The sequence below is a fragment of the Rhinatrema bivittatum genome, chromosome 2 (genome assembly GCF_901001135.1).
Source record: "Rhinatrema bivittatum chromosome 2, aRhiBiv1.1, whole genome shotgun sequence".
In the NCBI taxonomy this organism is placed as follows: domain Eukaryota; kingdom Metazoa; phylum Chordata; class Amphibia; order Gymnophiona; family Rhinatrematidae; genus Rhinatrema; species Rhinatrema bivittatum.
Window position 1 is genome coordinate 55,663,012 of NC_042616.1, and position 22,056 is coordinate 55,685,067.

At 41.6% G+C, this 22,056-nt stretch overlaps 1 protein-coding gene across 4 annotated transcripts in view; it reads left to right on the forward strand.

Moving 5' to 3' along the window:
- Positions 1-22,056, forward strand: part of LOC115083980 (KAT8 regulatory NSL complex subunit 1-like) — a 354,418-nt gene that overhangs the window by 175,302 nt on the left and 157,060 nt on the right. The window lies entirely within an intron of this gene.

Consider the following 22,056-nt stretch of genomic DNA (forward strand, 5'->3'; position numbering starts at 1 on the left):
CGACAATATCAGGGTGACTGGAAATCAAGAGCTCCCATGTATGGACAGCAGGGGCTTTTTAAAATCCTTATTAATTTTAATTATTGTGTGTTATTTGATATATGTACTGTTTTGAAATATTTTATTGGTGTTTGGGAAATTGTAAAAAATGTATATGATTTTAATTAATAGAAATTCTATTTATCAGTAGTTTTAAAATATTTTATTAGTATGGTTTTACTATTATAACTGATGCTTTGTTTCTTGATTTTATTTGTTTTATGAGGAATGGTGGTTCTGTTTTTCCATTATTAATACACAGAGTCTGGCTTCTTGGGGTTTCCATTCCAGTTTTTGTCTAATTTGTGCTCCTTTATTTTGTATTCTGTATTTGGTGAGGGTCTGTCTCTGCTCTGTGTGTGTGACCACGATGAGAGATTCTGCTAGCATGTAGTGTCTGTATAGGGATCTATAGCAATCGGGTTTGTTTTGTTTCCTCAGTAGGTGGTGTATTGTTATCCCAGGACCCAGTGTAATATTTACCCTTGCTTTTTCACAGGTAGGGTTATTATTGTTTGAATCCTTGGTGTTATTACAGTTATGTTATGATGGGATTGCAGTATAGATTTTGGGTGTCTCTTTTGCGGTGCTTTATGTTAGTTCACAATGTGTCTGGCAGTGGAAGGTGTTTGTGCTGCTGTTACTGTGAGGTGACACCAGAATTTGAAAATATCTTTTAGTATGATGAGCTGTAAGGGAAACATCCAAGCTCCATTGTTTGGGGGAATTTCAGTGGATGCACAGAGATACAGAACTGGAGGTGCAGGATTTGTATTGACATTCTGTCCCTTCCTATATATTCCAGACTTCATTCTCATAATCATATAGAATTAGTTGAATGAGGCTATCAAATAATTTTATAGTAGTTTTACTAGAAGTGTGAAACTGGCCAGCTTTTTAAATAATGCAGAGGACCCTTTGGACTTTTTTTAACAACACTTTTTTTTATAACCAATTTTAAAGCAGGATCCATGCTATAGAGGTGGGTGTGATGAAGAAATGTCATTTTGGCTCCCCCCCCACCCAAAACAAATTCTTCTGTCTAGAGATGCCACTGATTTTCTGTGGCACACAAATGCATTGGCCCCTGGGCGCTGGAGACCCTTGGTGCGCCACTGGGTGCGAGCCATATGGGGCCGCAAGTGGTGGCAAAGAGGAGTGGAGATTTGGCGGGCCGCAAGCAGTGCCCAATCTGCTCGCGACCCAGAAAACCCCAGTCAGCGGGCGTGATTGAGAATGAGGTAGGAGTCGGGGCCGAGACCGGGGGGGGGGGCGCAAGGAAGAAGGCTCGCCTAGGGCGCCAAATCCCCTTGCACCGGCCCTGGGTATCCATGGTAATCTCTGCTCCCTTGTTAGTTACAATTATCTCTAATTTAGGCCTTTCCTCCCCCACTCCCCCCCCCTCCCCACAGCTTGGTCTCCTCCCCCCTGCCCATGTCCAAGGAGAGAATTTAAATCTCCAGAACCCTCTTCTATCGAAAGAGGGTCCTTGAATTTGTTGGAAAATGTAGATGGTGGGGAAAGCATGCTAGGAGCTCCGGGGCTCAATGAGATAACATCGGCCTGTGGTATAGGTTCTCGCTCTGAAACTTCACCCAATGCGGCCTTGTCCTCCGGTGCCTTGTCTGCTGAAGCCATAAAGAAAGAGGATATCTGAGGCTGAGTTGACGAAGGCAAGGGAGACAATGATATTGCCTCCTTTACCCGAGCCTTTCTTTTACTATGTGGCATAGTATTAGAGGAAATAAGTAATAAGCAAACAGATCACTTTTTCTTAATGTATATCTCTGTCCAAATAAATTGGTCTGATTTCTCCTGGAGTTGGGGGTAATCAGAGGAATTGAAGAATAATTTACTTACTAGAAATCCAAATGAATCGTTCCAGACATTTAATCCACACGGAGAAAAGAGTTAAAAGTACAAGCTAGTGAGCCAAAGAAAGCCGTGTGCCCCTTTGGCGCATGCAGCTTCGGAGTTGCGCACCAGCGGCAGCTACGTGCCACAGGAGGGGCCGGTTTTAAGGCTTGCCGGACCCTCCTAGATGACGTCAGAGGCGTGCCTGCTCTGTATGGCCGGGATTCCTCCTCACCCTCATTCAGGCCAACACTGGAGCATCCTTCATGAGGATCCAGCTCAATTCTCTCTTACGGTCTGGCCATTGAGAGGGCTCGACTGAAGAAAAGAGGATACTCGGGGCCGGTAATAGACACACTCCTCCGAGCACGCAAGTTCTCCACATCACTAACATATATAAGGATCTGGAGAGTATTTGAAGCCTGGTGCGAAACTCACAGCACCAATCCACACGCCGCAAAGATTCCTATCATTTTGGATTTCCTACAAGATGGACTTCAGAAGGGTCTGTCCCTCAGTTCCATCAAGGTCCAAGCAGCAGCGCTATCCTGCTACGGTCCCCGGAGTGACGGCAACAGTATCGCCACACACCCAGACGTTTCCCGTTTCCTGAAAGAAGTCAAACACATTCATCCGCCACTGAAGTGGCCAGTACCCCTGTGGAACCTCAATCTAGTTTTGGAATTTCTAGCGGGACACGCCTTCAGACCCCTTCGAGGCCTGTCCCTCCGTTTGCTAACCTTGAAGATGGTGTTCCTGCTGGCTGTATGCTCAGCACGCCGCATCTCAGAGCTACAAGCACTGTCCTGCCGTGATCCGTTTCTCAGAATCACTCCAGAGGCTATCCATCTTCGCACGGTTCCTTCCTTCTTACCCAAAGTGGTCTCACACTTCCACCTCAACTAAACCATATCCTTGCCTACCACGGATGGTTTGAAGAAGTCGGAAGACGGTCGAATACTACGCCATCTCGACATCGGCAGGCTACTGTCTAGATACCTGGAAATGTCGGAAGCAGTACGAAAGACGGACCACCTGTTCGTCCTTCACAGCAGCAAGAAGCAAGGGGAAGCGGCCTCACGGGCAACCATCGCCCGCTGGATCAAAGAAGCTATCAAGGCAGCCTACGTAGAAGCAGGGAAACCACTGCCTCTACAAGTCAAGGCTCACTCTACCAGAGCGCAAGCAGCCTCTTGGGCAGAAACTAGGATGCTGTCGCTGGCAGAGATATGTAAAGCGGCGACGTGGTCCTCCCTCCATACCTTCTCCAGGTTCTATCGTCTGGACGTCCAGGCCAGGGAGGACACAGCATTTGCGAGGGCAATCCTGAACGGACCTCGGGCAGCCTCCTGCCCAGTACGGGAGTAGCTTTTGTACATCCCACTTGTTTTGAGTCCATCTGCTACACGCTAGGAAATGTTGAGATTACTTACCTGATAATCTCCTTTTCCTTAGTGTATGCAGATGGACTCAGCATCCCGCCCGGCTGCCGGTATACATGGGGATTCACCGACTCACGGTAAGCCATGTTTTTCTTATAATAGGGCATCCACCCTGTCGGGTGTCGACGCCTTCCGGTAGAGAAACTGGCGGTCTCCAGCTCCTATCAATCGGTCAGGGTAATCCTGTTCATTTAATCGATCGGTCAGCTACAGCTTTTTCAAGGAAGATTACTGAATTGATGCACTTCCTGTGGGGGTATATGTACCCGTGCTGACGTCAGATCCGTCTCCAACTGCTAGCACGAGCACACTATACCCACTTGCTTTGAGTCTATCTGCATACACTAAGGAAAAGGAGATTATCAGGTAAGTAATCTCAACATTTCAAATGGGCCTTTTACAAAGAGAAGGGCACAGATAGGTAAGGAAGAGCAGACATATAGGACCAAACACAATCTCCAAGTGCCTACCTGGAAATTATTTTTTCCTTTTTTTATCACTCAGCTAATCATAGTCAATAACCCATAATGCAAAGAATGAACTACATGTTATCTCCTAGGAGATATACATCAATGGAAAATCCATGTCATAAACAAAAATAGCCTTTAATGTTTATTTGTTACTGGATACTATTGGCACCCCCTTTGTAAAGTATGAATTAATCTCCTCTATATGAGCCTTATTGTAAACAGTTATGATGGTAAATAACTTAATGACGGTATAGAAAAACTTTTAAATTAAAAAAAAATCACTACTTTTTTCAAATTTTGGACTATTGTAATGCCCTTTTATTTATTTTATTTATTTATTTAGTGTTTTATATACCGACATTCAAACGAATATCACATCGGTTTACATACAACGGGGGCGAGAACTCAACAGAATGGAAGGAGAAATGATAGTTACATCTAACAGGGGATTCGAGAGGAACAGGGGAGAAAAAGAACGGTCAGAGGGACCCAGAAAGAGGCGAATAGTTACAGAAATTTAAGATAGATTAACAAGAAGCGAAACTATATTACAATACATTAAACATCATGATGCGGTACAATTGCAGTATATTATATTACAGTATCCGTAGGTATATTGTGTTATATTACATTACATTACGATATCTGTTACAGGGCTAAGTGGTCCAAGGGAATGATAAAATTAAGTAAAAGCCTGTTTGAACAACCAGGTTTTTAGCTTTTTTTGAATAAAGTTGTGCAATGCTCTAGGTGTAAGTCAGGTGGCATTGAGTTCCATAGAGATGGTCCTGCTATGGAAAGGGCTCTTTCTAGGGTGGAAGTTAGCTGAGTGAGTTTGTGCGAAGGGGTTGACTTGGTTCCTAAGTAGGCGGTTCTGGTTGGTCTGTTGGAGGTGTGATATTGGAGTGAGCCATTAAGCCAATGCATCTTTTTATTGTGTAGGGTTTTATGGATAATTGTTAGGCATTTATGAAGGATTCTGGCTGGGATTGGCAGCCAGTGGAGATCTCTCAGAATTGGGATTATGTGGTCCGATCTGTGAGAGTTGGTGAGGATTCTAGCTGCTGCATTTTGCAACATCTGCAGCGGTTTGATTGTAGATGAGGGTAAGCCCAAAAGTAAGGCATTGCAATAATCTAACTTTGAGAATATGGCAGCTTGGAGGACTGTTCGGAAGTCACTGAGGTGAAGGAGGGGTCTAAGTTTCTTCAAAATATGAAGTTTAAAGAAGCAGTCCTTTACTATGTTGGATATATGTTTTTGGAGATTAAGGTGGTTATCCAGGGTGACCCCTAGATCTCTGACTTGATATGAGGCGGGGTGTGGGGGGTGAGGGAGGGGATGTGGCGGGCAGGGGAGATAAAAAGTAGTTCTGTTTTTGAGGTGTTTAGGGTGAGGTTGAGTTTGGTGAGGAGACTGTTGATTGAATTGAGGCATTTATCCCAGGTTTTGAGGGCATTAGTAATGGAGTCTGAGACAGGGATGAGAACCTGAACATCGTCTGCATAGACGTAATGTGTAAGTCCAAGGTCTGCAAGGAGTTGGCATAGAGGTAGAAGGTAAATATTGAAGAGGGTTGGGGAGAGGGAGGAGCCTTGGGGGACCCCATGGGAAAGCTTACTGGGTTTGATTCATGGTTGCCTGAAAGGATGTAAACCAACTCAGGGCTGGGCCTGAAATACCGATGTCAGAAAGCCGGTTGATTAGAATATTGTGGCTGACGGTATCAAATGCGGCAGAGATGTCTAGCATGGCCAGAATGCATGTTTGGCCTTTATCCAGACTTTTGAGAATGGTGTCGGTAAGGGAGATTAGCAGGGTTTCGGTATTAAAGAACTTTCGAAAACCAAACTAAGACGGGAATAACAGGCTGTGATTTTCAAGGTGATCTATACGCTGAGATTTGACTACCCTTTCCATGAGTTTTGCTACGAATGATAAATTGGATATTGGTCTGAAGTTGGAAGGACCTGCGGGGTCTAGGTTGGGTTTCTTTAGAATGGGTTTGAGTGTGGCTTGTTTCAGTTCTGAGGGGACCTGACCAAGGGTGAGGGAGCAGTTAATGATTTCTGAAATGGGTTTGGCAATGATGTCATGGATTGCCAGAAGAGACTTTGTAGGGATGAAGTCATCTGGGTGCGTGGAGGGCTTCATCTTCTTTAGGACACTGGTTATCTCTGAGGCAGAGGTAGGTTTGAAGGAGTTAAGAATGGTGTTGGGGCCCTTCTGGATGGTAAAAGGGAGGGGGGAGGGAGGGGGGAAGCTTGAGATAAGGGTGATTTTGGTGTGGAAGAAGTTAGCTAATTCATTACATTTGTTTTTTGCATCGGTATCTGTGATGGGAAGAGTAGCCGAATTTGTGAGGGAGGATACATAAGCGAAGAGTGCTTTAGCATCGTATTGGTAATTGTGGATTTTTTGAGCATAGTAATCTTTTTGTTTTCAAAATGGAGGTTCTGTAGGTGTGGAGAGTGTGTTTGTAGGCTAATTGAAGAGCTGAGGTGGGATTCTTACGCCAATTCTTTTCTTTGGCTCCTAGTTGAAGTTTGATAGCCTTAAGTTCGGGAGTGTACCATGGCTTTTTGGGGTTGGAGGGCATTATTTCTTTGGTGATAGTGGAGCAGATTTAGTCAGCGATGTGTTTTGTGATGTTCTTCCAAGAGTTGTAGGCCGTAACTTCATTGGTGAGGTCTAGGTTCTGCAGGTCCTTCGGAAGGGATAGGGTAAGTTCCTGTAATGAGCAAGGTTTTCTATAGTGTATGGTGTTTTGTTTATTATTAGAGTACTGGGCTTACCTGCAAATGCTTTAAGACCATTGCAGTTTTTACAAAATGATACTGCCAGAATATTAACTGGAGCCAGAAAGTTCAACCATATTACACCTACATTGATTTCTCTTCACTGGTTACCAGTAAAGTTCAGAATCAATTTTGAAGTTCTATGCCTTTTACACAAGTATATCAATAACGAAAAAACAGAATGGCTAAATGCGGCCATCCACCTTTACACATCCCAAAGAAGTTTGAGATCAGCTGATAAGGGATTCCTTGTGGTACCATCCGTACGTATTGACCACCTGAGCGAAGTCAGAGAGAGAGCTATCTCAGTTGCAGGACCCAAATTATGGAATATAGTACTGTTGGAGCTGATGATGCAGGCAGATTTTATAATTTTTAAAAAGAACTTAACATAGCTTTTTAAAAAAGCATTCGAGGTATCTGAATGATTAACGACTGTGGCTAGGTTTCTCGCTTTAGAGCTGAGTATAAGGCATTTTTATTTTATTTTTTTGATACGTTTTATGTTATTTTAATTAATTTTATTACTGTTGTATTTTATGATTGTTTTATATTATCATTTTTATTTGTTAATTCTATGTTAATCATCATGATCGAAGCCAGAATGACGGTATATAAAAGTTTTAAATAAATAAATATAAACCATAAAATCATAATCTTAGTAATATGTAAAATGCCAGTGTTAAAAGCGCTGCAGTATTTATTTTTTTATTTTTTTATATACTGACGTTCGTAGGATACATCACATTGTTTTACAATGAATGAAATATACAATTAAGAGCTATATAAAAGTCTTACTGGTCCATATTGTGTATGAGAGAGCTCTCCATGGATATGGTTGTGGATATATTAAGATGTTGATAGTCTTGAAGCATTTTCAGCTATAGAAGATATCACCTATTGAGATTTTAATTGCAGTGAAAATTTATTATATTAAAAAAAAAAAAAGATTGCTTTATAAGTGGGAACAATCTGATATATGATTGAACCATTGGTGTTTCTACCTGAATCAATGGGCAGCCCACACTATGTATGGTACCAGCAGGTCAAACAAAGCTATTGATTTGACCCCTCTCTTTTTTTGGTGTACAATATGATAATTGGGTTTGGGTCAATAGGTAATCGTTTTATAAGGTGTCCAGCAGATATGCCACAATAGAGGTGTTTCTGCCTTTATACATCCCACTGCTGCCAGCTTTTATACCCACATACATTAGATGGCCTGCATGTCAGGAAGCTGTTGTCACCATCCTTCGTTACAGATACGCAACGGGATACCGCAGCATGTAGGAGACACGTTGGCAAATGGGACATGTGCAAAGGAATAGAAATATGTGGAGACAGGGACAGCTGACACACATTTGCTGGTCCGTTTATAAAAGTACCCGTAAATTGGGGAAATAATGGCAGGATATACTCTCCTAACAGTGTGACCTTTGTTATATTTAGATGTGGACCTGTTTAGTGGCTATACAGCACCACACGTATAGATGCACTGTTTGATTTAAAAAAAAAAGAAAAGCCACACGTTGATGGGCATGTTCAGAATGACCACATGCATGGTGACGACAGCCAGCTGTGGAATTGCCATGCCACATATCTACAACTGTCCTTCCTGGCCTTTTACTAGGACACAGTCACATGCCCTGGAGGGTCTTCCTTCCCCCTCATGTAAGAGGTAATAATGTAGAGCTCTAAACTCTGATTGTTAGGGTAGCAAACACTGTTGACGTGACCAAGGTTTTCTGAGAGCGTGAGAGTAAGCAGGATTGTTCAATTTTAGATAACGTTTTGTTAGAGTACGTACTAAATATTTCTTCTCTGTTTTCCAGAGTGATCTGGGAGTAAACAACTTGGGATGCATCCTTTTACTGTTCCCCAGTTTTCAAGAAAGGTACACAGGGCTGGAAGAGCAGCAGCCCTTTTGGCCGACCCACGAATATTTTCTTTGTTTCTTGTTTAATTCCATGTCCCTTTTAAAATAAGGGATGAAAGGCATACTTTGATGCGGTCTCTGTCAGGCGTACTTGTGTGTGCCACGTATTCAGGCCGATGCAATACCATGCACTCAGGCTATCACACAGGTTAACCCGTGGTTGGACACACATTTTGGACGCGTCCATAACTCCTGATGCAATAAGGGCATAGCTAATAGCGCTTATCACATGTAAATGCCATGTTGATGAGGCTATTAGCTAGTACGCAGATGTTAAAAAAAAAAAAAACAAAAAAAACCCCCAAAAAAACCACCTGACGCACATGTTTTAACCCTCAAAAATTAACACCAGACCTGGAGCTGGAGTTAAATCTTGAGGAGCCCCAAATGTTGAACAGAAAAGCACAAAATACTGCTTTTTGTGTGGTTGTTCTGACTAAATATCGTGGTGACGTTAAGTCGGAGGAACAACTGAAAGCAGCAATGTGGGGGAAAAAAGTCTTGATGGCGGTCAAGTTAGTGAAACGGATGCTCAATTTACGAGCATCCATTTGCTTAACCCATGGCTTTGCGCGGGTTAGGAAAACAGACGCTCTGTTTTATTTCTCCTGGGCACCTAATGCAGAGGGAGGCACTAGGGACACACAGTTTCCCCTGGCGCTTTCTTTTTGACGCAGTGGCTTATTAGCCCTCTGCATCGCATTTTTCTACCAATTTCTTTTTTTTTTTGTTCAAACATTGAAATTTCCAGGCAAAATAAAATAACTGAAAACGGCCCCTAGATATGTACAGCTAATATTGATGTCCGTTTTTATTGCTTTTCATACTTGAATGATATTGGCTATCTTACTGAGATTCGTTTAGGTGATATACAATGAAGTCACCACATGAAGGTGGCTCAGTAAGACCTGGCTAGGTAATGTTAATCTATTCAGTTATTTTCTGTCTCTCAGACATCTCTTGTTTTTTTATTTCTTGTGTTTCTTTGCTGTCTTGTAGTGCCTGCCCTTCCTTGTAAAACTGTTTCTTCATATTTGATACCGCAGCTGCCTTTCTTTCCCTTATTTTTTCTTTTTCTTTTTCTTTTGTAATTTGTTTTGTGCAACTGCCTTTCTAAAGGACCTGATTCCTGCAGTCCAGATTTGGTAGCAGTGGATGCATATACGGAGGTATCCACTGCATTGTAATTGATGTTCTTTTTGAGAGAGAGAGCGAGCAAGCTGTTAGTTCTGTATCCTATCTAACCTGACTGTTCATGAGTCTTGCAGCTCTGTATAACAGAACAAGGTGGAACAAAGCTGCTAATTTGTCATTTTTCCCCACTTTCAGTTATAAGTCACTGGCTGAAGAAGCCATTATAATGAAAGCAGGATGTGGCCACCAAACTCCCAAAAAACGCTGCCACGGATACATTTCTTCCCCTGTTCTCCTCAAATAAAAAGCTTTTCTTGTAGATTTACAGTGCATTATGGGGTAGATTTTCAAAGGGGTACGCGCGCTGAGCCTATTTTGCATAGGCTCGGCGGCGCACGCAAGTCCCGGGGCTTGCAAAAAGGGGCAGTCGGGGGCGTGACCAGGGGGCGCGGTTAGGGATCGGGGGCGTGTCTGGGGTGTGTGTGGGCGGTCTGGGGGCGTGGCAGAGTGCCCCGACATAGCGGTCTGTGTCAGGGCCTGCCGCGCCGGCGCGCGTAAGTTACTACTGCCCGGAGGCAGTAGTAACTTCTCCGATAAAGGTAGGGGGGGTGGGTTAGGAAGGGGAAGGGAAGGTGCGGTGCGGGGGGGTAGAAAGAAAGTTCCCTCCGAGGCTGCTCCAATTTCGGAGCGGCCTCGGAGGGAACGGGCAGCGCGCGCAGGGCTCGGCGCGCGCAAGTTGCACAAATGTGCACCTCCTTGGGCGCGCCGACCCCGGATTTTATAAGATACGCGCGGCTACGCACGGATCTTATAAAATCCAGCGTACTTTTGTTCGCGCGCGCGTATGTTTTTAAAATCTACCTCTATAGTTTTGGTCTCTTGTGTGTGATCGTGATTGATATGTCAAAGTGCTGGAGTAACTATGCATGTCTATATTGTAGGTCTTATATGTAGTGTAAGTATGCGTGTGAGGATGATGTATGATTGCTGGGGTGGTAGATATGATGCTTGCTTGATAGATAGGCCCTGTCCAAGCTGCTTACAGACAGATAAGTGTAGTTGGTAGTCAGGATACTCAGAGTATCAAGAAACAGCTCCGAAACTAGGCTTTCTCTGAGGACAAGCAGGGTGGTAGTCCTCACACATGGGGTGACATTGTGAGATGGAGCCCTGCACAGAACTTTGATCTCAAAGGATCTAGAACTTTTAAACATGCCCTACTGAGCATGTGCAGCTGTCGTCATCATCCTGCCCCCCCTAGGCAGAGTCCCTCAGTCTCCTTTTTTTTTTTTTTTTTTCCCCGCAGAGCTGTGTGGTCGCAGGAGCCATGTCTCATGGTATTCATCTTTCTCTGCTCACGGTTTTTGTAAGTTATTTTTTTCTAGAACTGCAGCTGTTTTCTAGAACTGCAGCTGTTTTGTTTCCTTTACCTTACGGTAGTCATATTTCTTTTCCTTTTTCTTCTTTCCTCTGTCTGCCAGCCACATGGCAGGCCTTAGTCACTGAGCAGTCTGGCAGAGTCTATTTCTATCCCTTATTTAAAAAAAAAACCAAAAAAACCCCCAAAAACTGCATTGGCAGTTAAGTATCTGTGTCCACTCCTTGCTCGTTTTGTACCTTTGTCAGGTGCTGGCTGAACTGACTGAATGCAGTCTGTGGGTGATCTGTGTAGGCCGCTGAGCCTTAGGACTCGCCTGAGTTCAACCTGGGCAGGACTTCCATGTCGTTTCACCGATCAGTCGGCATCGATGGAAGTTCAGACAGTGCAGAGATCGAGGACCGAACTTTTCGTGTGTGTGTGGTGGGGGGGGGGGGGGGGGAGAGCTCATCCTCCCCACATTCAAAGGAACTAGTCTCTACAGGCAGGAACTGTGACTGACATAGCCTCCCCTCCTGCTTGCCTCTTTGGCAGTGCACTCTCCTTGTGAGAGATAGTGAGAAGAAGCCTGGGCAAGCAGCTTGCTGCCACGCTTTTGGTGCCAAGCCCAGTAATAGTTGCTCATGCACATCTGTGACCAGCTTACCGTTGATCTGACGCATCGATGTCAGGACCGCACTGGGGACCAGGGCTGCCATTGAGCGCCATGGTCATCCTTGATCCATCGGGGTGTGTGATTGCCCTCTATGCCATTTGGGCCTCCAAATGGCAGATGAAATTTAAGGTGGACAAGTGCAAGGTGTTGCATATAGGGAAAAATAACCCTTGCTGTAGTTACTCGATGTTAGGTTCCACATTAGGAGCTACCACCCAGGAAAAAGATCTAGGCATCATAGTGGATAATACTTTAAAATTGTCGGCTCAGTGTGCTGCAGCAGGCAAAAAAGCAAATAGAATATTAGGAATTATTAGGAAGGGAATGGTTAATAGAACGGAAAATGTCATAATGCCTCTATCACTCCATGGTGAGACCGCACCTTGAATAATGTGTACAATTCTGGTTGCCACATCTCAAAAAAGATATAGTTGCGATGGAGAAGGTACAGAGAAGGGCAACCAAAATGATAAAGGGAATGGAACAGCTCCCCTATGAGGAAAGGCTGAAGAGGTTAGGCTGTTCAGCTTGGAGAAGAGACGGCTGAGGGGGGGATATGATAGAGGTCTTTAAGATCATGAGAGGTCTTGAATGAGTAGATGTGACTCGGTTATTTACACTTTCGAATAATAGAAGGACTAGGGGGCATTCCATGAAGTTAGCAAGTAGCACATTTAAGACTAATTCCAGAAAATTCTTTTTCACTCAACGCGCAATAAAGCTCTGGAATTTGTTGCCAGAGGATGTGGTTCAATGCAACAAACTGGAAAATTACGACTGGAACTCTTGCGGAAAAATTATATTTCCCACCCAAAAATTCGCATTGCTTTACGTCGCTACTTTCGGTTGTGGGAACGTATGCTTCATTTTCTATAAGACATGCAGGTTTCGCTCCGTGGGTTTGGGCACCTGGGTGTGTGATGTATGAATGTGTGCGTGAGTGTATATTATGTGTTTGCTGGGAGGGGAGGGTAAAGGGTGAGGGGTGGTGTTGCTACAAAAATGTGAAAATTGGATTTTTGGGAAGCCTTTAGTTGTCTGCTGTTATACCGACAATTTTGGCTGTATTGTAACCTATATTTCAGCTGGTTAGCTATATATTTTGCCCATGTTTGGTCTTCCTTTGATCCTAATAAAAGATATCATTTAAAAAAATAAAAAAAACGTCTCTGCCTAGGGGGCAGGGTGATGACTACAACTGCACATGCTGAGTAGGAAGTGCATGTTTGAAAGTTCTAGATTCTTTGAGATCAAAATTCCATGCTGGACTCCATCTGATGATGTCACCCCATGTATGAGGACTAACATCCTGCTGTCCTTGGAGAACACCTGTTACAGATAAGCAACTCTGCTTTCCCTGAGATTTTTATTCTGATGGAAATGAAAACAGAGAGTAACATAGAAGTGACTGCAGAAAAGAACCTCATGGGCCCATCCAGTCTACCTAGCAAGCTCCCATAGTTATCAGTTCCCCATACTTATTTACCCAGACTGCCCACGTCAGGGCTCTTGTTGGTTACTGTTTGAGTCCAGTTTCCTCCCCCCCCCCCCCCCCCCCCAACCATTGAAGCAGAGAGCAATGATAGAGTTGCATCACAGTATGAAGGCTGATTTGTTAAGGGTAGTTTCCGCCACTCCAGCAAGTTACCCCCATGCCTCTTACTTCATTCCCCTCCCCCTTGCCTTTAGGGATCTACAGTGTTTTTCCCATGCCCTTTTGAAATCTTGCACCATTTTTGTCTTCACAACCTCCTCTGGCAGGGCATTCCAGGCATCCACCACCCTCTCTGTGAAGAAATATTTCTTGACATTGATTCTGAGTCATCCTCCCCAGAGTTTCATTTCATGATCCCTAGTTCTATTGGATTCTTTTCAGCGGAAAAGGTTTGTGTTGATCATGCAATATTAAAACCTTTCAAGTATCTGAAACAAGATGTTATGGCCTGACTCTCATTAATTTTGTTTTCTTAACATGGAAGATTTTTCCTAAATACAAAGGATTAGGTATTCTATAAATGTAAAGAAACTGGCCCAAAATGGTTTAGAAATAAGAAATGCTCATAATCCTCGGATGCAATTTAATTTTCTGTAGAACACCAAACTGTTTAATCATTGCATACCTACAAAATTATTTTGTGTGCCATAAAGCAGTCACTGCATGCAAAACACCATATCAGTTTCCATAAATATATAATGCAAATCTGTAAAAACATGAAAATTCTTCCCTAGCCCTATGAGAGTGAAGAAACAGACACCAGCGGCCTTGTGTTGATATTGTCAAGAGAGGTCATATAAGCAAAACAAATATCCTATGTCCAGCATTTGATGTGGTCATGTTTAAACAATAAATGGCTGCTTCAAGGAATCATTTTAATGCTAAGGACAACCAGAATGTCACTGTACAATTTTCACTTACTTTCAAAATCTGGGTCACGTACCTAGCGGCAGGAAATTTAAACTCAGCTGGGCAGGGACAGATTTTAGGAAAATATAAGCCCAAGGAATTGACTCTCTTGTGCTTTTTCTGTAGTGTGTGTCTCAGCAGTTCCCAGAAGCAAGCCTAGCCAATCCTTGAGATCAACTTGGTACCTGGCAGAGTTGAGCCAAAAAATCTCTAACATATAATTTTCACACTCTTCCTAAATAACTAAGTAGAGCATACCCTAGCCCAGGGGTGAACGAGCTGCATGCAGTCGGTTGAGCCACCTACTAGTTTCGTTAAAGATAGATTTCTCTCTCTCATATATATATTTGTTTCTATGACTATATATAGGCACAATATAAAAAATTTTCCTCTTTTCTCAATTATTTATTGAATACTCACTAACTACTGTTTGCAATAACAGAATGACTTTTGTGTCCAAGAAAAAAAATCATGAACATCTTTTTATCACCTTAAAAGTATTAACCAACTACTTGCACAGCAAATATCATACCCCATTCAGGGGTATGCCCTACTTAGTTATTTAGGGAATGTGTGAAATTTATGTTGGATATTTTTTGGCTCAGTTCTGCCAGGCATCAAGTTGATCTCCCTCAAGGGTTAGCTTGGCTTGTTTTTGGGAACTGTTGAGACGCACACTATAGAGAAAGCACAAGAGGGAGCCAGAAATTTTTTATGAAAAACCAATCGAGTGGCATGCAGCAAACACACATTCAATTTTTAAGTACATTCAAAGTATACTTGACATAATTGCCAAAACTTAACAGTATGTTCTCATTAATTTCATTTAACTGTCTGTAGAGAGCTCTGACAGTTCTGTAATTCTACAGAAAAATGTTTTCTACTTGTCACAACTCAAATTAATGTGATGTAATGAAGAACATTGAAGACATCTCTAATAATACATCCATTGTTAGTATTTTTAACAAACTAAGGGGGTCATTTATCAAAATGCGATAAGGCGTTTTCGCATGCGTTAAGGGCTTATCGCATGCGATAGGCCTTTAACGCATGCGATAGGCCCTTAACGCATGCAAAAATGTGTTTACCGCATGCGATCGCACCATATCCTATGGTGCGATGCAAATTCAGAAAATAGGAGGAGTTAGGGGCGGAGAGTGGGCTGGGTTAGCCTGTCTGCGAAGAGCTATTGCACAGCTGTAACACTGATTTTAACTACACCTCTTTGGATTGCGTTAGGCTGTGCGATAGCTGCTGTGACCGTGAGGTAAGGTTTCATCGCCAGTTGCGATGTCTCTGTAAGTTCTATTTCAGGTGAATTGACAGACAGAGAGAGAAAGAGCGAGAGAGAGAGAGAGCCTGGCCATAATGTCATGGCCCATAAGTAGGTATTTGTATCCCTATGGTACGCCCACCTAGTAACTCGAGGTGGGGTTTAGGTAAGAGTGTAGGGGGTTAGGGGCCACTTTGACATTCTACGTGACACCTTCGAACAGAACAGTGGTCTCTTGTGAAGATTTGCTGACCTTCGGAGTGAGGAAACTCACTCCAAGATGATATTTGGGCAGTGTTCTCTCAACCTAGCTTGATGGACTCTCTACCTGGGTAACATCAAGCTAGGTTGAGAGAACACTGCCCAATTTCTGCTGTCACATGGTGTAGAATTAACTTTATTGGTGCAAATTTATAAGATGACCCCTATAAAGGCCTTTGTTTCACCCTTTATAGGGATACTGGGGGAGCTCAGTCTTGCAGCAATATCACACGAAAACAGACATTGTTTGATTTCACCCAAGCCTGGTAGATTTTCCTGTTGCTTCTCTATTTGGATGTTCTCAGATGTTTAATAACTTGAATATGCATGCCACTTCTCCAGCAGATAAGTCATCAAAGCTGTCAAAGACCTGCTACTGTGGAATTTTAGATAAGTTAAGACCATCTAGTTATATTTGACTTGGGCCTGTATATCAGGGTCAGCTGCACAGAATAGAGTGTTATTGTGGAATACTTAGCTGAGCTAAGCAATATGGTTTTTGTGTCTCTCTTAATCTGATTAAGACTGATAAAGTCATAAGTCTGAAAACAAGGATTATTTTAAGCCTGCACCTGGGGTATTGGATCATAATGAAACTGCAATTGTTTATCTCCTACAAAAAGGGGGAATGTTTTTCTGGTTGAAAGAGTGAAAAAAAATCACATGATGTTCCATCTAAGATGGAGGGCAAAGGACAGCCTGCCCTTGGATCTAAAATAGAGGATAAGATCTAAGATGGGGAAAAGAGGTGTACTAATCAGTGTAGTATATTTTTATATGAAGTAGTAAATCTGCCTGATTGGCTCTGAGGTGATGATGTCATGAGAATATGATGCAAGGAAATGGGTAATGTATTCATTGGCTGTGTATGTGAGTAATGAAAATGTTATGTAATGAGTTGCCTATGTAGGATATATAGAACAAACTTTTTTTTTTTTTTAGATTTGTTGTACTTGAGACCACAAACCACCTGAAAGAGGAAGTTTTGATTTCATGTCAGACTTTCTTGATTAATGTCACTCTGCTAATTTGAGTTTACTCTGCGATAAATTGGGACCTGAAGATCAGTTTTATTCTGAAGTAGGAATTTTTAAAGGAAGTAAGGGACTGGTTTTCCTAATTTCTGCAGACTGTGCTGAAGCCTGAGATCGAACCAGGGGCCTTTAGATTTCTGAGATAGCTGGGTTCTTAAAATTTGTGGAATCTAGAAACAAACCTGGCTTTTCAAAAAAGCTTTGTTACAGAGAGAATGGAGAATAAGAAATATGAACTAACAGGCAACGGAACATCAACATACAGCACAAAGTCACCTAGATGAGTATTTGCATATTTTATTATTTTCTCTCATACTTTACTTCTAAAGCTAAATAGAGACAGTATAAAGTACTATACTTATATAGTTACCCTATTAATCATATATATGGACAAGATCCATGTCACCTTTCATATAGATTGTATTATTGAAACATGTAACCAAAACTATATTGGCACTTTGTAAGATAGTAAGACCCAAGCTGAACATTAAATATATGTGCGCCTCTGTAAACCGTTGTGATGGTGCATGACCAAAAGACGGCAAAGAAAAGATTTTAAATAAATAAATTGTGTTGGCTTTCCATATTCATCATTCAGCCTTTAATCAGGATCCATCTCACTCGAACAACTCCACCTGGAGGTGAAGTCTCTCCTCAAATAGCAGATGATAGAACCCATCCCTCTACATCACTATGGCCAGGGGTTCTACTCTTACTTCCTTATCCCCAAGAAATCTGGGAGACTGAGATCCATCTTGGATTTAACAAGCATATATGCTGGGAGAAATTCAAAATTCATTCTCTACGTATTCTTTCCTTTTATCCAGAAGGAGGTGTGGATGTGTGCTCTGGATCTAAAAGATGCCTATGCTCATATTCTCATCCATCCCTTCCACCAGCACTACCTATGCTTTACAGTAAATTGTTCCCACTGTCAGTAAAAAGTACTTCCTTCAGCCTATTGGTAGCACCAAGGCCTAGCCCTAGTAGCAGCTCATCTACAGTGTCAGGACATTAAAGTCTTCACTTACCTGCTCGACTGCTTTGTGACTGTGAAATCCCAAGACGGTGTACTAATCTCTCTGCAGAAATCAATACAACTCTTGCAGTCGCTAGGTTTCCTGGTGAATTTTTAGAAATCATCTCAAAGTCCCTCCCAGAAAATAAAATTCTTTGGTGTGTGGATAGATTTTCTACAGGAGAGAGCTTTTTTTCTGTCGGATCAGGCACACACTTTCAGGTCTCTAGTCTACGTCCTGCTGATCACAAATCTGTCCCCATCCAGGAAAGTGCTAGTTATTCTTGGCTACATAGCGGCAGCAATCACATAGTGTCATTAACCTACCTTCACATAAGTTTTTTGTAGTGGGGCCTTTGTTTCCAATAGAACCAGCTAACTCAGCCCTTAACAACCAAGATGGAAATCTCAGCAGAAATGAAATATCTAGACCCTTTCATATTTCAGGAAGGAGTACCACTCTGTCTTCCTCCTCACCAAGTTACGGCAACTGATGCCTCCACAAAGGGTTGCAGGGAGCCACACAGGTTTTTTTGAATGCAAGGAACATTTTCTCTCGAAATGACTATTTCAGATCAGTCTCCTTGAGTTGAGAACAATCAGGTAAGCTCTATTAACTTTTTAATATGCCTCCTCCAGAGAGAATTCTCATTCATATTGTGCATGAAACAAGCAAGGGGGCACAGGGTCATGAGCTCTCTTCCCAGAAATGATAGATATGGAAATGGGCATGAAAACATCAAGCTGTCCTGCAAGCAACCTATCTTCCAAGGATGTTGAACATGTTGGCAGATCGCCTCAGTGAGTTTTTTTGACTGCATGAGTGATTTCTTCAGCAGTCAACAGTTGACAAGACTGGTCAGTCTGAGGATTTCCAGCAATCAACCTGTTTGCACCAGAGCAAAACAGAAAACTAGAAAAGATTTTTGCTCTATTTTTCCCAGCAAACTCAGAATAAACACTTTTCTGCTAGACTGGAATGCAGATTTCATGTACGTGTCTCCACCAATTCCATTCATAGCCAGAATGATGCAAAAAGTGCTCAGACTGGGACAGTCTGATCCTCATAGCTCCAGAATGGCCCAGGCAAGTCTGGTTCACATATCTAGTTCAGCTCTTCACCATTCTCCTATACCTCTCGGATAAAATCCATGCCTGTTTCCTCCAAACCTTCTCTCCCTCAACTTGATGACTTAGATGTTGAACATTCAATAATTAAAAAATATATATATATTGCCCTTACCCAAAGAGGTTGAAGACATAATAGTATCTCCCAGAAAACAACTAGAAGAGCTTACCATTTTTTTAAATGGAAAAGGTTTTCCACATGTCAAGAGAACAGCTTGGATGCATTTACTTGCAAACCCAAAGAATTACTAAAGTATTTGTTCTTTTTCTAATTCAGGTCTTGCCACCTCATCAGTAAGAGTACATCTCCATGCCATAGGCTTACCCTCAGACTAAACATGGTAAGCGGCTATCTCCAGTCATCCATTAGTATCCAAATTCATAAAAGGCTTGTGGCATATTAAATTATCAGTTATAAAACCTCCTGTTCCATGGGACCTGAATGTAGTTCTAGCACAACTGATGAAACCACTGTTTGAACCTTTGGAATCAGCTTCTCAAGTTTCTAACATGGGGAAATAATAATTATTGTAGCAGTAACTTCAGCCAGAAGAGCCAGTAAACTTCAGGCTTTAGTTCGTTATCAAACTTTATATTTATTTATTTATTTATTTTTAATTTTTATATACCGAAGTTCTTGTAGGGACTACAAATCACTCCGGTTTACATACAACGAAGAACTGCTCAACAAAGAGCGGAGCTTTACATGGAACCGTATAACATATGGAACAGTATAACTGGTTGACAATTTAACATAGTGCTAAATAAAGTAATAATAGTTTAACTGGTAATAAATAAAGAAATATAATATTTTATATAAGAAGTATAACTATTTAACGTAGCAATAAATATAAATATAAGCAGTGCCTAATATATATATGAAATAAAGTGAATTTTTGAGCTCAAAGATAATTGTCCAGTTGCAGATTCTTAAAAATATTACTTGATACTGCGTCCATGGTTAAGGGATACCTGGTAATTAGGAAGTCTGTCAGTCACAGTAAGTATGTCAGTAATTAGGAAGTCTGTCAGTCACAGTAAGATTAAGCGTCTGGGAAAGCTTGTTGGAAGAGAAAAGTCTTCAGTCTTTTTTTGAATTCTTGATGACTGGGTTCTAGTCTAAGATCTGGGGGAAGCTGATGTGGGCCTGCTGAAGATAGTTCTTCCACTGTAGAGCCTGCTGAAGATAATTCTTCCACTATAGAGTCGTGCCCTGTACCCACCCAAAGTTTCTATCAAAGGTTGTGTTAGCTTTCCATATTAATCAAGCTATTGTGCTACTTATGTTCTTCCCAAGGCTACATGTACATGAGGGCAATAACGTCCTTTATACTTTATACTGTAAATGAGCCTTGGCTTAATACAAAAGAACTCAGCCTCATTATCAGGCTTTGCAGTTATTCATCTTTTATGATCCTAACAGACTAGGCATAGGAATGGCTAGCGGACTACATCGCCCAGTTATAGGCTAGAAGGCCTACAAATTAAACATATCAAGGCTCATCAAGTTAACAGAGCCATGGCTGCATCAGTGGCTTATCAGTGAGCCATACAGCTTGAAGTCATCTGCAAAGCTGCAACATGGTTGTCAGTACACACCTTTGTGTCTTATTGCTATCTGGACAATCTCTTGAAGAGTGACAGTAAATTCGGACAGTTTTGTGTAGCCTGTTCAATCAGTAGTCTATTCTCTCTACAGTTGAATCTGGATTACTTATTCAGTAACATCTCACTGCAGCTCTCAGCTTGGGACTTTCCCACATGAAATGGCTAATTCAGCCTGCTTATCGACGGGAAAAAAGCAAGTTGGCATACCATAAATGGTGGTTTCCGTCGATAGTATGAATTAACCATACTAAATATTTGCCCGCCTCTCTGGAGAGTCCGCTACCTAACTAGAATTAACTCTCAAATCGACTGAGCGGGCTTTCGAGGCAATGACCAAGCAGGAATTCCCACTCATGCTCAGTAGAGCAAAAGCTGTACTAGCCAAGAGAGAGAGAGGTCCATTCTTTGCTGCCAAATGTCACCCACACATCATGGCTAATCTTGCAATCTAAAGAAAACAGTTTACGATAAGCAAATTTGCTAAACTGTATATAACATCAGAAATTCATTTGTAAAACTTGTTCTTCAGCCTGTGTTTTAGTAGGTTGCTTAATGTGTTTCTTGCATAGACCGCAACTGGCAATGGATTGTTTAATATTTTACTCAAGCCTTGCCTTCTAGCAACATAAATCTTATTCTTTCGATCCCACAGAGCACTTCATAGTGCATGCTTCAGTCACCTGATTATAGAACACTTTGAATTTCTAGTAGTAGATTGGTGTAGTTCTGTATTTTATAACACAAGAGGTGGAACTAAGGTCATTGGGTGAATCCAGGTCATAAGGACAATCTGAGCCAGTCTTGGTTTTGGCCTATTGCATAGAGGAGCATGTAGTTCAGATTTAAGACAATATAGTGTGTCCACAAATATAATATGATAAAAAAATAAAAAAGTTTGATTCAGCCTTTCCCTTATGACCTGGAGTTTTTGTAACTCTGAACAGGAATTAAATTGGATTATGTTCAATTATTCTCAAGCATATGCATATCCCTTTTACAAACAAATACATAAATGTATTTGTTTGTAAAAGGGATAGGTTGAATAATAAACATAAATATTAAATAGATTTACAATGGCTGTGCATCCTAAAAGGAAAAGAGAATTAAACTAATCTTAGTTGAAATCTTTTTGGTAAGTGATTAAGAAATCTTAAATTCAATGCCAGCTTTGCCATTGGATCAAGCCACAGTTTTCCTAGAATGCTTTCCAAGCCCTTTAATAATGCCATCCTTGAAGTTGGTATACTAGCATACTTATACAGTCCTAGATTTCTTTTATTTATTTATTTTTATTTACTTATTTAGATTTATATTCTGCTTTTCGCAGATTTTTCAGCGCTTCAAAGTAGATTACATTCAGGTACTTTAGATATTTCCCTATCTCCAGAGGGCTTACAATCTAAGTTTGTACTTTTTCACCTGAGGTCTCGGAAAGGAAAGCGTACTTAAAGATTCTGAATCCTCAACCCAGAAATACATGCAGACACATTTTAGCAATACAAGGTGTATTGTTCCTTTTGCTTGCTTCATGCTTCGTTTCCACTCTTAGACTTTATCATATTTGAGGGTTTTAAAAAATAATTTGTCTATTATGGAAAAGAATTTGGTATCTTGCTACCTGTTA